Source organism: Rhipicephalus sanguineus, chromosome 9 (genome assembly GCF_013339695.2).
Source record: "Rhipicephalus sanguineus isolate Rsan-2018 chromosome 9, BIME_Rsan_1.4, whole genome shotgun sequence".
In the NCBI taxonomy this organism is placed as follows: domain Eukaryota; kingdom Metazoa; phylum Arthropoda; class Arachnida; order Ixodida; family Ixodidae; genus Rhipicephalus; species Rhipicephalus sanguineus.
In genome coordinates, this window is record NC_051184.2 from 51210420 (window position 1) to 51218281 (window position 7862).

The following is a 7862-nucleotide window of genomic DNA, read 5'->3' on the forward strand; positions in this document are numbered from 1 at the left end:
CATCATCATTAACTCCGTGGATATGCTGTGATTTTTTTCTTCTGCGCAATACCACGTTACTAACGGGATTCCTATAAAGCTTTCCTCATTCGCTTTACCTTGGATGCGTTTGCCAAACAAAGGCGCGCGACAATTCCGTTTTGTTTTCTTTCTGCATCCTCAATCGCTGCGGCGTGCAATGGAAACGGTGCGTTCTGGGCTAACACCAATCATTAGCCAGCTGCTCCGAACGAGCATAATCGGTGGACACCTTCGAGTAATGCTGCTGTTAACGGTGGCTGCGCAATCATTAGTGCTTTCTCGCAGCCTCCGACGCCACTTTACTTCCATCGAAACGCAGCAGTTGAGCGCAGGCTTGTACAGGGCTCCTCTGAACTACGGCGTAACCTGCAATCTATACCTGCTACCACCATAGATTCGCGCTTAACGATATCTTTTGTGTGCACATACCCGTGACAAGTGTATTTAGTATCGGTCGTGTGATGGTGCAGAGTTCTTATCATTTACAAGGCCAAGAAAGCTTTCCTTGCTAATAGCACATATAGGCTTTGGGGTTTCAGGTTTTTCGATGGTAAAACACCTTTCATCGAACCACTGCCTGGATGCCATCTGCCATTCAGTCAGTGGTTTGAAGGAAGGTGTTTTACCATTTTAACACCAGCCATACGGTGGAAGCACAGCCATATGATTGTGGTTCTAACGCGAATCATTGCATGCAACTTACCACGGCAACTCGTGATAGCATGGTTCCCATCTGACCTTATTTCTAGGCTGCTCGCTATAAAGGAAATATTTGTGCTCTACGTTGGATTTCGAACTAGGGTAGTCCTAGCAGCATAGCCCGATGCGGTATCTTCAGTTAAGATGCGAAGTGTTGGTTTAGGAAAAATCTTGCAGGACCATCGTGTTTCGCAGTATGGCGCGTTTAACAAACCATGCTATGGACGCGATATGTATTCGTCACATGACAAATAGAAACCGAGCTCGCGATCTCTATGTTTTGAAAAACAGCCGTTCCGCATTTCCTACTTGTATTGCCGACGCTATAAAACAACGAACCGGATAATTCAAGCTTTAAGTGCGCAACTGTCTGTCCTATTTCTGTCGTCATTGTTTTGTGTGTTTCTCTCTAAAGGGAGACTAAGTGGAGGCTATACGCCAACAAATCATGCTTTGTGAACTGTATTCTCGTTAAACAATATTCTTGCGTAAAATGGTCTGTAGGCGATTTTACTTTCGACACATAGGCGCTAGCATGTTGGTCTGCTATTTTGTTTCCTTATTTTTGTACGTCGGGACGTGAAAACAGCAAAGTTATAAAACGTCGAATGCACAAACCCAACCGTTTTCACGCGCATGCGTGTACCGTAGAACTGTTTGTCCAGTTGCTCAATATACAATAAGGCAAATTCAGCAGCCCAACAGGGCGGCACCGAAACACATCCGTAAAATAGTCAATACATTCGACAGAAGTCCTGAAAATGCAGGACCTGCGTATTTTCTTTTGCCTTTATCCAAAGTTTCAATGCAACCCCTGTGGGCGGGGAAGTACATAGTGTAAACGTGAAAAGATACACCAACCAAAAAAGGAGCACAGTTTACTTGACGTTTCGGCCCCCCATACGGGAGCCTTGTATGGGCTCCCGTGTGGGGGGCCGGAACGGCAAGTAAACTGTGCTCCTCTTTTGGTCGGTGTTTTTTTTTTCGCGTTTACGCTACATTTCTTTTCTCTCCTACATCATTTCGGCTTTAAAAGCACAATTCTTTTCAATGTGCAGAAGAAGAAATGGAATGCGTGCTAGCTGCCGCGCAAATGGCGTCACAGTCATCTGTTATGCGAATCGCGACGGTAATACTAGCACGTCAAATTCCACCTACACATACTACCGTCTCTAATCGTCCAAAATATGACGCCTGTATTATTTTATTATAAATATGCGGTCGCGTTTACACGATCAAGAAATAGAGGAACAAGAATGGAAGCTGATAAAGGAACACTTATAAACTGACAGTATTAGAAGTGTTTGTGCTGTCAGCGGAAGCCTAACTGGTGACGACGCGCCTGTAACGATATTCAGAGGCGACACTTGAAAACTTTGGTAATATGTTTGTTCATCTTTGTAGTAATAGGTAACTAAAAGTATTGGTTGTACCGTACGGTAGATGCAATCAGTAATTTTCGCAATGCCATCGATCACACTACGCTTAAAAGGGCCGTTCTCGTACGAACTGTCTTCGCATAATCATCGCACTTAGTAAAGCACGTTAACAAGTTTGTCGCAGAAACGGAAGACTGTATCACTCTCAAGATCGGCAGAAAACTAGGTAATGCAGACGTCACGTCGTAAATCAGGTAGCGCAAATTCCCTTATCAAGAAACGTAATTGAATTTGCTGAGTTCTTTCGTTATATTGCACTTTGTTTGAATAGTGGACATCGAAATGTGGCAAGCCCTCTAAACATCTTCAAGCCTTAACATTATCTCAAACTCTATCACAGGCCAAAGCGCAAGTTCTTACAAATGATTAACAATCACAATGTTAAATCGATTAGCCGCTCATAACTGATACTCCTCGCTGGCGACTCCCGCACCTCCTGAAATATCTAATAATAAACTAAAGAGTGCGTCTTATGTACCTCTCTTTATGTTCCTTCGACAGCAGCATAAAATATTTTGAAAACAAACCCGATAGAATACCGAAAACGAAGAATCACTGTGGTCAGAATAAAAGTAGCTACTCCATCGTTTTCACAATCGAGAAGAAACAGTCTGATACTCGTATTTTGTGGCCCCTATAGTTTTGTAGTTGTTGCGCTCGCATTTTACATATCTCAGTATACGAACGGCACTCTCCACATTTGATGAAATCGTACTTTGAGATCTCGCTGTTAAGACTTGCACAATTCTAAATTTCGCTGCTTTCAGGCACAACAGACCATTCGTGTACTCTTCAAAGGTAGCTGCCTGGGTATTGTTCGGAAGAACGGCTCTGAAATGGGCGAAGACCTAGTGCTTCACTCTTTCAAGACACAAAAATAAAAAAGAGCTTTTTCCGAGTGAAATTTTTACCAATTGCTAGAACAAACGAATGATGTTTTTTTTTTGTTTCCTTATGAAATTTCGGGGTCGCATTTGCAAGACAAATGAAAGTGGTGCTTGGTGCAGCAACTCTTCGCATTTAGACGTGTGCTGAAAGAATTCGAACGGCAGGACGGCCGTGTGCTTCTGTCCATGAAGAGTGAGAAAGCGCGACTAGACAGGGACGAAGAAAGAAAGCAGACAAAGACACAGACAAGGACACAAGGTCACACGATACGTTAAGCGAGATTTTTTCCTTCTCCGCGCAACGAACATTACTCCATGTGCGGGTGATGTGAACTCCTGTTTCCCGTTAAAATATTGGCATCCAGGCCTGCGATACCGATTTTATTTTGTTTTGTCGCCAAGGGCAAACTAAATCATTCACACGAGGGGGATTGGCAACACTGTCGACTGTAGAGCGAAATGTAAACGCTATGCAACATCAAAAATAAAGAGAGAGAAACGAAACTCGGTGTAAATGAAAAGTAAAAGAGGTAAAAAAATTCAAAAACCATATGAAGAACATTCAGAAAAAGAAAAAAAAATGGTTTCAGTGGTCGTTAGCGCTAGAAGCGTCATCGTCCGTTGAGATTCAGTAGGATGAAGAAAATCAGCAATAAGGTTAAGATAGGTCTTAATAGAAATAAAGAAATCGTTCAAACTAAATATATTCAAAAGAAATGTATTATAAGCCTATGTTCCAGATGTCAAGCAAAATCAAAGGCAAGTCCTTATATCATCGAACTACTTTTAAATTGTCATAAAAACCTAAGCTGCATTAGTGTCATCGTCCCAAAATGTCGTGATATTGCAACATTGTATCTGGGGCAACTGTGGGCTTAGGAAAGAGTTCCAAAAATTCAGAACACTGCACAATCTACAACAGGAGGTCTGTATCAACTGTCCTTGAATTGTTCGAATTCTTTACTATAAGCGCTGTGTTTAGGAAAGTAGGGTGAACGAGTTAGGGTACTATATGTGCGGAATACACACTCCATAAAGTGAGAGAGAGAGAGAGAGAAAGGTTAAGTGAAAGGCAGCACAATTAACCAGAAGAAAAGTATAGCGCTCCATACGCATCTCCATACACAACTGGCCACACATGGGAGAGGTCTTTGCCCTGAATAGGGCGTAGTCAGGCTGATGATGACAATGATGATTACGTACCCTACTGTTCCAGAGCAATAATGTTGCGGTTTTATGTCCCAAAATAACGATATGATTATGACGGACGCCCTAATGGAAGGCTCCGGAAATTTCGAACACCTGAGATTCTTTAACGTGTTCATAAATCTAAATACACGGGCCTCAACATTTTCGCCTCCACCGAAAATAAGGCCGCCGCGGGCGGGATTCGATGAGCCGTTCCGGAGAGAAAGCCATACCAACACACGCCTTTGGTATTTATAAAAAAATGGTTGATCCCTCCGTCATAGAAATTGATATAACACGAAAGTGAAACGCGTCGTCACAGAAGTATTTTCAGTTTCAGTTTCAGTTTATTTAGCAATCTTTTTTCAGCGATCGTGTTAAAGCACTGTTAAGGTACAATGATTCATTCTTTTCATACAATGGTGATTGTCAACACAAAACAAAATGCAAATCATATTAAAGAGTGAAAAACGATGCAAGGACAGGAATTAAAACGAGATTCCTGACCCTGAAACTGAAACCGAAAAAAGTAGTTGACTGTTTATAGTGTATTGTTATATGAGAGCTTGTACAACGTCTACTGCTGTTTGGCAGATATAGCACTCCATCGTGTGGACGCACCCACGTTGACGCCTAGTGGTACATCACCGTACCGACGTTTAACGCCCATGATCCCGATTTAACCCTTGCGATAGCTGAGGTTGTCAAGGTATACCTGGACACCGCATATGGTGAATCCCGCGCAAAGTTTGCATCAACAAGCACATAACAAACACTGGTAATCGTTATACACTCCTTTAAAGCGTCGTGAAACGCGAACACAAACGCTACGCGCGTCGTGTGCACCCTCTAGCCTGGCCGTTAATTCTCCTAGGGCGAGCGGGGAACGCGGTTCGACAGCCAGGCGAGCGTCGGAGAGCTATTTTTCGATATGGATGGGCGCTATGAGCGAGGCTTAGGCTAAAGCTGCCAACTTGCGGTGTTAAAACGTTGACGAAATTACACTTCTATTGGAAACGCGCCGAATGGGACGGTCGTAACAACGGCGTGTTTCTTTTTTTTTTAACACGAAAGTGTTTTATGCCGGGGTCCACCAAGTACATCCGTCACGGATATGACGTTGATAAAATGGACATCAACGGGTGAGAAAGAAAAAAAACCAAGAAAAAGATACCCTGCTGGGAATCGAACCCACGACGTTGCGGCCGCGACGGCAAGCGGCCGACGCGCTACCCACTAAGCCATCTCGGGAGATGCTAAGCACGGCGCGAACGCGCCTTATATCTTTCACACATTCTCTTTCGCGGCGGGCGGAGCGGGGCGGTGCCGCCGTCTGTGAGAGGTGAAAAGAAGTAATACTTCACGATTGACACTTACTAGCGCTTACTCCGAGATTGCACGTGATATCTGAGGTCATGGTTAAAGCGTCTCGATACCAGAGAGGTAGAGTGGCCGCGCTGGCGTCGCCGAGGCACCCTTGACGCAGTTACGTTCTTTGCCTTTGGCTTCGTGTTAGCGTGCGTCGGCTCATCGGAGTAATGCATCTTCCACGTGCACCAACGGTATTTCTCCGCCGCCGACTGCTTCAATTGCGAGAGCACCGACTAACAAAACTGCTGCACAATGCGTTGCAGAAAGGACGCGATTTCGACGGGCGAATGTCGTGCTTTGGTGGAGCGAGAGCAGCGCCTGCGAGACAGAGGCCAGCGGGACGCACGCGTTTGCGGCTCAGGCTACGAACCTCTACCTCCCGTGTTGCTGAAGCGCAGGGCGTGTTATGTATGCATGAGCACAGGCGTCGGCTACCCATTACTAGAAAGCGCACACCGTGCCCTTTCTCTCCTTAATTGACGACGCTTTGAAGAAGTGCATACCGGGTACCAGTGTTGATTATGAGCTTTTTGATATCATCCTTACGCGGGATTCACGATTCGCTGTGTCCAAATATATGTTCACACCGTCAGCCACCACAACGGTTTTTTCACTGGTCAACGTGTCTTCTGACTACAGCCATCGCCGCGGACCGTGAGGTCATTGGTTCGACTCCTGTCAACGGAACTTTTTCTCAGAGTTTTTTTTTTTTCTGCCAACTGATGGCTTTCATTTTGCTGAGGTATTTCCGTGACGGAACTGTGTCATGAGAGTCTTGGTGGACCCCGGCATAAATCACTTTCGTGTTAAAATAGAAACGATTAAGAGCAACTTCTGCTCTACTATGGGAGTGTTGTATGCGAGCTGTTCATGACAAATACATGCGATGAAGGAACACCAGCATGGATGTGTTTACTACAAAAGGCGAACGGTTCAGAGTTCTGTCTAATCTACTATGGGAGAGCAGTAAGCTGTCCCTGAATATTCCAAGGCTGCAACGCAGGAAAGTTTGTTGAGTAACAGCGTTTGTGTTAAAAACAGTACATGATTTCGAGCAATCGCTACTCTTCTATGGGTTAGTTGCGCGTAGCTTTTACGGCGGTAAGATCATCTTGCCCATAACAGGAGTACCCTGATGATACACGGCGAGAGATGGGAATTCATCTTTCAACTCCTTTGCACATGGTGTGGCGCAAAGCCAGATAAATTGCGCGAGTGTTTCCTAGCCTTTGCCTGAGTAAATATTGTGAAACATTCGATGCATATGTTTTCCAATAATGTGTCCACATCCCAATTCTGACACAGTGTTGTTATTTTAATTCATTGCTGAACTTTCAAAACCATTGGTTGTGCTTTTCACACTTGTGCGGTGAGCACTACATTGCTTGTAGTTTTATGTGCATGCAACGTGTCTTCTGACTGGAAGCAGGCATTTCCACTATAATATTTCTCTGTTTTTTTGTTTTTGGTTTACGCTATGTGGACTTTTATTACGGCACCTTTCATGGTAATTTTGGCTGTAGTCTTCAAGTAGTTCTCAGGGTGATAAAATATTCGCTATCTTCGGCAGCGCGTTCAATCTCTATTCTGTAGCCAGCTGGAAGTACTTCGGTGCTTCTAAATGCACATAACATTTTTTAAGCTACATACCTAACATTTGCACCGACCATCTGGGTATCTGGCTGTGAGTGACGCGCACTCGCGCACACTGACACAAACACACACATACACACGCACAAACACTCACGCACCCGGCGCTACGCGGAAGGGCACATGCGCGTGCATTACAGAGTGACGTCAGCGCAACGCATGTGTGCACCGAATAAACATGAAATAAATTATTGACTATATGTTTCACATCGTTGGATTTGAACACAGGGCCGATAGTGCCGGAATGCGTTGCTGTATAACCACTACGACACAGCGCATGTCTGGTTGAGCTGAACAAAACATCTTTATAAATGTCCGGCGCGAAAGCAGGCGCGTTTTCCACAACGTTGATAAATTACCCGAACGTGCACGCATTGGCACACCTTCGCGTTTTCGCAACGTTGAAAAAGTTTCGTCAGTCGCCTTTCATTCCAACGTAGGTGCAGATCGCACGTCATCAAGCGACGCTGCTATGCGTAATGACTGTTAAAGTCAACGTGACCTGGCTTTTGCTGCAATTTTTTTAAATATTTTTCGGTACTTCATGACTTCTAATTTATAACGCTGGTTCCTCGCATAGAATAGTAGAGAAACTAAGTAGAATTAC